Consider the following 8,337-nt stretch of genomic DNA (forward strand, 5'->3'; position numbering starts at 1 on the left):
AGGTGGCCAAAGTACTGGAGTTTCAGCTTTAGCATCATTCCTTTCAAAGAAATCCCAGGGCTGATCTCCTTCAGAATGGACTGGTTGGATCTCCTTGCAGTCCAAGGGACTCTCAAGAGTCTTCTCCAACACCACAGTTCAAAGGATCAATTCTTCGGTGCACAGCCTTCTTCACAGTCCAACTCTCACATCCATACATAACCACAGGAAAAACCATAGCCTTGACTAGACGAACCCTTGTTGGCAAAGTAATGTCCCTGCTTTTGAATATGCTATCTAGGTTGGTCATAACCTTCCTTCCAAGGAGTAAGCGTCTTTTAATTTCATGGCTGCAGTCACCATCTGCAGTGATTTTGGAGCCCAGAAAAATAAAGTCTGACACTGTTTCCACTGTTTCCCCATCTATTTCCCATGAAGTGGTGGGACCGGATGCCATGATCTTCGTTTTCTGAATGTTGAGCTTTAAGCCAACTTTTTCACTCTCCACTTTCACCTTCATCAAGAGGCTTTTTAGTCCCTCTTCACTTTCTGCCATAAGGGTGGTATCATCTGCATACCTGAGGTTATTGATATTTCTCCCAGCAATCTTGATTCCACCTTGTGTTTCTTCCAGTCCAGCGTTTCTCATGATGTACTCTGGATATAAGTTAAATAAACAGGGTAACAATATACAGCCTTGATGAACTCCTTTTCCTATTTGGAACCAATCTGTTGTTCCATGTCCAGTTCTAACTGTTGCTTCCTGACCTGCATACAAATTTCTCAAGAGGCAGATCAGGTGGTCTGGTATTCCCATCTCTTTCAGAATTTTCCACAGTTTATTGTGATCCACACAGTCAGAGGCTTTGGCATAGTCAATAAAGCAGAAATAGATGTTTTTCTGGAACTCTCTTGCTTTTTCGATGATCCAGCAGATGTTGACAATTTGATCTCTGGTTCCTCTGTCTTTTCTAAAACCAGCTTGAACATCAGGAAGTTCACAGTTCACATATTGCTGAAGCCTGGCTTGGAGAATTTTGAGCATTACTTTACTAGCGTGTGAGATGAGTGCAATTGTGCGGTAGTTTGAGCATTCTTTGGCATTGCCTTTCTTTGGGATTGGAATGAAAACTGACCTTTTCCAGTCTTGTGGCCACTGCTGAGGTTTCCAAATTTGCTGGCATATTGAGTGCAGCACTTTCACAGCATCATCTTTCAGGATTTGGAATAGCTCAACTGGAATTCCATCACCTCCACTAGCTTTGTTCGTAGTGATGTTTCCTAAGGCTCACTTGACTTCACATTCCAGGATGTCTGGCTCTAGGTCAGTGATCGCACCATTGTGATTATCTGGGTCGTGAAGATCTTTTTTGTACAGTTCTTCTGTGTATTCTTGCCACCTCTTCTTAATATCTTCTGGTTCTGTTAGGTCCATACCATTTCTGTCCTTTATCGAGCTCATCTTTGCATGAAATGTTCCTTTGGTATCTCTGATTTTCTTGAAGAGATCCCTAGTCTTTCCCATTCTGTTGTTTTCCTCTATTTCTTTGCACTGATCCCTGAGGAAGGCTTTCTTATCTCTTCTTGCTATTCTTTGGAACTCTGCATTCAGATGCTTAGATCTTTCCTTTTCTCCTTTGCTTTTTGCTTCTCTTCTTTTCACAGCTATTTGTAAGGCCTCCCCAGACAGCCATTTTGCTTTTTTGCATTTCTTTTCTATGGGAATGGTCTTGATCCCTGTCTCCTGTACAATGTCATGAACCTCATTCCATAGTTTATCAGGCACTCTATTTATCAGATCTAGGCCCTTAAATCTATTTCTCACTTCCTCTGTATAATCATAAAGGATTTGATTTAGGTCATACCTGAATGGTCTAGTGGTTTTCCCTACTTTCTTCAATTTAAGTCTGAATTTGGCAATAAGGAGTTCATGGTCTGAGCCACAGTCAGCTCCCAGTCTTGTTTTTGCTGACTGTATAGAGCTTCTCCATCTTTGGCTGCAAAGAATATAATCAATCTGATTTCAGTGTTGACCATCTGGTGATGTCCATGTGTAGAGTCTTCTCTTGTGTTGTTGGAAGAGGGTGTTTGTTATGACCAGTGCATTTTCTTGGCAAAACTCTATTAGTCTTTGCCCTGCTTCATTCTGTATTCCAAGGCCAAATTTACCTGTTACTCCAGGTGTTTCTTGACCTCCTACTTTTGCATTCCAGTCCCCTATAATGATTAGTTATACTTATGCAAATAATCACGCAAAAGTTACTGAAACCAGACTTGTTTTGCAAATAAGTTAGTCTTCATTTGGGTATATATTGTAGAAACGAGTGTAATTTTAGAGAGAAAATGATTGTTTCTGTGAATGCTGATAATTGTCTCTGAGATTTTGTACTTACTGCCCAAGACTCCCTTCATGGATGTCTTTGTTACTATCTTGCATTGTGACAAAATTTTAGTTCAATTATTAGAAGGATATGCTAAGATTGTTTCTGAAGCTTATCACATAGATCTATTTTTATATGAAGAGTGGGTGACCTATGGCCTACAACCAGGAGATGATGTATAATATAAAAGATATTATTGAAACGACTCTCTCTAACCTAAAGGACCCTTGTTAGATTCTCTTAATTAACTCTTGCACAGAATTACTTACTTATTTACTTAAGTAGTGGCTCAGCCCTGTCTGACTCTATGTGACGCCATGGACTGTAGCCTACCAGGCTCCTCTGTTCATGGGATTTTCCAGGCAAGAGTACTGGAGTGGGTTGCCATTTCCTTCTTCAGGGGATCTTCCTGACCCAGGGATCAAACCCGGGTTTCCCACATTGCAGGCAGATGCTTTATCATCTGAGCCACCAGCGAAGCCCCAGTTATGCACAGCATAACTAAAGAGAATTGATTCTTAGATTCCTGTTTCCCACTTAGAAAGGGCCCCTGCACTGGACTTGTCAATAGAGAGGACTGCTGACCTCAAACTCACCTTAAAATAATACTCAAACAGAGGTGAAACTACTTCCACCCCAGGATAAGAAGAAGACATTAGAAGGAGATAGCTATGCCCAGATGCTGGATCTGACCCACATGATTATTTATAGTTTTTTTTTTTTTTCATTTCTTTGACTTTTGAACATAACTCAAATGTTTTTCTATCAGGGGCCCAAGTACCATGTAGAGTTTAAAAATTAATCCAATTGTTAGATTTATGGTCAATTACCTACATCAAGAACTTCTTGGTAACAAGCATGGAAATTGAAACTCTAATCAGAAATCTTCCAACAAACAAAAGCCCAGGACCAGATGGCTTCACAGCTGAATTCTACCAAAAATTTAGCAAAGAACTAACACCTATCCTACTCAAACTCTTCCAGAAAATTGCAGAGGAAGGTAAACTTCCAAACTCATTCTATGAGGCCACTATCACCCTAATACCAAAACCTGACAAAGATGCCACCAAAAAAAAGAAAACTACAGGCCAATATCACTGATGAACATAGATGCAAAAATCCTTAAAAAAATTCTAGCAAACAGAATCCAACAACATATTTAAAAGATCATACATCATGACCACATGGGCTTTATCCCAGGGATGCAAGGATTCTTCAGTATCTGCAAATCAATCAATGTAATACACCACATTAACAAATTGAAAAATAAAAACCATATGATTATCTCAATAAATACAAAGAAAGCCTTTGATAAAATTCAACATCCATTTATGATAAAAAACCCTCCAGAAAGCAGGAATAGAAGGAACATACCTCAACACAATAAAAGCTATATATGACAAACCCTCAGCAAACATTATCCTCAATGGTGAAAAATTGAAAGCATTTCCCTTAAAGTCAGGAACAAGACAAGGGTGCCCACTGTCACCACTACTATTCAACATAGTTTTTGAAGTTCTGGCCATAACAATCAGAGCAGAAAAAGAAATAAAAGGAATCCATATTGGAAAAGAAGAAGTAAAACTCTCACTGTTTGCAGATGACATGATCCTCTACATAAAAAACCCTAAAGACTCCACCAGAAAACTACTAGAGCTAATCAATGAATATAGTAAAATTTCAGGATATAAAATTAACACACAGAAATCCCTTGCATTCCTATATACTAACAATGAGAAAACAGAAAGAGAAATTAAGGAAACAACTCCATTCACCATTGCAATGAAAAGAATAAAATACTTAGGAATATATCTACCTAAAGAAACAAAAGACCTATATATAGAAAACAAAAAGGACACAAATAGATGGAGAAATATACCATGTTGATGGATTGGGAGAATCAATATAGTGAAAATTAGTATACTACCCAAAGCAATCTGTAGATTCAATGCAATCCCTATCAAGCTACCAATGGTATTTTTCAGAGAATTAGAACAAATAATTTCACAATTTGTATGGAAATACAAAAACCTCGAATAGCCAAAGCAATCTTGAGAAAGAAGAATGGAACTGGAGGAATCAACCTGCCTGACTTCAGGCTCTACTACAAAGCCACAGTCATCAATACAGTATGGTACTGGCACAAAGACAGAAATATAGATCAATGGAACAAAATAGAGAGCCCAGAGATAAATCCATGCACCTATGGACACCTTATCTTTGACAAAGGAGGCAAGAATACACAATGGAGAAAAGACAATCTCTTTAACAAGTGGTGCTGGGAAAACTGGTCAACCACTTGTAAAAGAATGAAACTAGAACACTTTCTGACACCATACACAAAAATAAACTCAAAATGGATTAAAGATCTAAACGTAAGACCAGAAACTATTAAACTCCTAGAGGAAAACATAGGCAAAACACTCTCCAACATAAACCACAGCAAGATCCTCTATGACCCACCTCCCAGAATATTGGAAATAGAAGCAAAAATAAATGGGACCTAATTAAAATTAAAATCTTCTGCACAACAAAGGAAACTATAAGCAAGGTGAAAAGACAGCCTTCAGAATGGGAGAAAATAATAGGAAATGAAGCAACAGACAAAGAATTAATCTCAAAAATATACAAGCAACTCCTGCAGCTCAATTCCAGAAAAATAAGTGACCCAATCAAAAAGTGGGCTAAAGAACTAAACAGACATTTCTCCAAAGAAGACATACAGATGGTTAACAAACACATGAAAAGATGCTCAACATCACTCATTATCAGAGAAATGCAAATCAAAACCACAATGAGGTACCATTTCAAGCCAGTCAGAATGGCTGCTATCCAAAAGTCTACAAGCAATAAATGCTGGAGAGGGTGTGGAGAAAAGGGAACCCTCTTACACTATTGGTGGGAATGCAAACTAGTACAGCCACTATGGAGAACAGTGTGGAGATTCCTTTAAAAATTGGAAATAGAACTGCCATATGAACCAGCAATCCCACTGCTGGGCATACACACTGAGGAAACCAGAATTGAAAGAGACACGTGTACCCCAATGTTCATTGCAGCACTGTTTATAATAGCCAGGACATGGAAGCAACCTAGATGTCTGTCAGCAGATGAATGGATAAGAAAGCTGTGGTACATATACACAATGGAATATTACTTAGCCATTAAAAAGAATGCATTTGAAGCAGTTCTAATGAGGTGAATGAAACTGGAGCCTATTATACAGAGTGACGTAAGCCAGAAAGAAAAACATCAATACAGTATACTAATGCAGACATATGGAATTTAGAAAGAAGGTTACGGTAACCCTGTATGCGAGACAGCAAAAGAGACACAGATGTATTGAACAGTCTTTTGGACTCTGTGGGAGACGGCGAGGGCAGGAGGATATGGGAGAATGGCATTGAAACATGTAAAATATCATATGTGAAACAGATTGCCAGTCCAGGTTCGATGCATGAGGGAGGGTGCTCAGGGCTGGTGCACTTGGATGACCCTGAGTGATAGGATGGGGAGGGAGGTGGGAGGGGGGTTCAGGATGGGGAACACATGTACACTCATGGTAGATTCAAGTCAATGTATGGCAAAACCAATACAATATTGTAAAGTAAAATAAATAAATTAATTAATTTAAAAAAAGTACTTCTTGGTGGATTTCTCCAAGGCTCTAATTGGACAACCCTAAATTAGGACTTCCCTTGTGGCTCAGACAGTAAAGCCTCTGCCTACAATGCAGGAGACCCAGGTTTGATCCCTGGGTCAGGAAGGTCCTCTGGAGAAGGAAATGGCAATCCCCTCCAGTACTCTTGCCTGGAAAATCCCTTGGATGGAGAAGCGTGGTAGGCTACAGTCCATGGAGTCACAAAGAGTTGGACATGCCTGAGCAACTTCACTTGGTCACTTGGTCTTAGAGAAATTACGCTAGAAGAAAGAAGTTATATTTCTGTTTGAGCCACTTCTGATATTGCTAGATTGGAGGCCTTCAGTTGGCCAACCAATCATACTTGTTCTGACCATGGTCATAAATATGAATTACTTAAATCTTCCTTAATCACCCTTGTTTACTGTTGCTTTTCCTGGTAACCTCCCATAATTGACTCTCCCCACCCTCAAAAGCCTATTTTGTCTTTAGCTGAGGATGGTATTTAAGGTGAGGGTTTGGGCCATTTTGGTGAGTTACCAGATTTTCTGGGTCTCTTCCCAGAAATGTTATTAAACCTTGTTTGATTTTCTCCTGTTAATCTTTCTCCTGTCAATTTAATTCTTAAATAAGCCAGAAGAATGTAGATGAATAAAGGAAAATTTCTTCTTCCCTAACAGTAGCCTTCAAATCCATTCAGTACCTTGGGGGTGGGAGGGGAGGATAGTTCTTTGTCAACTCTTTTTTTTTTTTTTTTTTTAAAGTAACACGTAACACATGTATATAGTAAAAATTTCAAACTGGATGAAAGGTCATACAATGAATAGCCCTCCCTTGAAAGTCAATAAACAGTCCCTCCCACTTTATTGCCAGTCCACCAGTTTCTCCCTCAGAGGCAACCACTGTTACCAGTTTCTTTGTAGCCACTGGGACACAGTCTGAATATTCAAATACATGGATATACATTCCCTTCTACTTTTTTACAGAGATGATAGCATACCATGTAAACTGTTCTGCACCTTGCTTTTTATATATTAAAATTTATTTTCTTCCAAAATTTTGTCCTAATGAAATATGCTGCTTCCTTTTTGAGTTAATTTTGACCATTTCTTCAGAAAACTACCTGTTTCCTCAATATTTTCCAGTAGTATTCAGAGTTAGAACAACCAACAAAGTTCTTCATACCCATTGGTCTGTTAATCCCACTTTCACCACTTACAAAGTTTCTAAGCTATTTGGGGCAAGCCTGTGACTCCTGATGTAGGGTAAATGTTCACAGAGGGTAATGAGTGTAGCGTATTAAAGAGTAATGAATCAGTTTGGAAATTTTGTGAGATATGGTTGCAATTAAGAACATAAAATAATTACTATTTTAGGAGTGTAGCCCTATGCCACCCCCTTTCTCTTCAACTTTCTTTCCTGAGTTTCTCTCTTCATAGCATATTATCTCACATTCAACTTGTACCCTATTAGTTAAATGAGGAACACTGGCATTTTTAGACTGAAATAACCCCTAGGTAAGCCAAACACTGACTTTCTCAACAATTGTTGTATGGCCTGTCCTCCTCTTAAGCCAGCACCAAGGCCGTCTTGAAATTAGTGGCAAAGAGGCCAAGAGATAAGGTTAGATGTTACAGTTGTGGTTTTCAGTTGGGGAGAGATAACTAACTTTGGAGGTTGGCAAGGAAACAGAAAAGTTTATTAAAGGCCTCAGGGAAGCCAGAAGGGACTTGGTAACCTGATAAGAGTGCTGAGGTCAGGACAGGGTAGGGGTGGCATTGGGGGTGAGAATGGTACTGGCAGGGGTGGTGGAGGATGTATGGGAGGCTGAAGCTGAGCCTGAGGAATTGTACATAATATTCTCTTGTAACATTTTTTTTTAAGTTTCATATCTACTGGTGTCATTTTTAATATTTTTCCCATCAGTATTGCACAAGTACTGAAAATGTGCTTGGTCTGACAAGGTGAATTATAAGAATATTTAAACAAAACAGAACAACACACACACACCTCATTAGTTTGGGAATTTCATCACACTACAGCCACATTCTTTTACGTTTACTACTTGTGTGCTTTCCTAGATTGCCCAACCAAAAAAAATAAAGCTCCCTATTTCACATCATCCCCTACCCTGTTTGTTAAAAGTGGAAAATTAGTATTTATTTGCCCCAACTGGCACTCTAGCATATATTGCTCACACCAACAATGGATGTATTGCCTGATCTCATGTTAGCCTGGGGCGAGGTGAACTGGAGTCTGAAACACTGAGAAAGTCCCGAGATGAGACAGAAAAAGAGATAGGGACATGCAGGAGTATTCTTTTAAAAGTTACTTTAA

The sequence above is a fragment of the Bos indicus x Bos taurus genome, chromosome X, assembly GCF_003369695.1.
Source record: "Bos indicus x Bos taurus breed Angus x Brahman F1 hybrid chromosome X, Bos_hybrid_MaternalHap_v2.0, whole genome shotgun sequence".
Classification (NCBI taxonomy): Eukaryota; Metazoa; Chordata; class Mammalia; order Artiodactyla; family Bovidae; genus Bos; species Bos indicus x Bos taurus.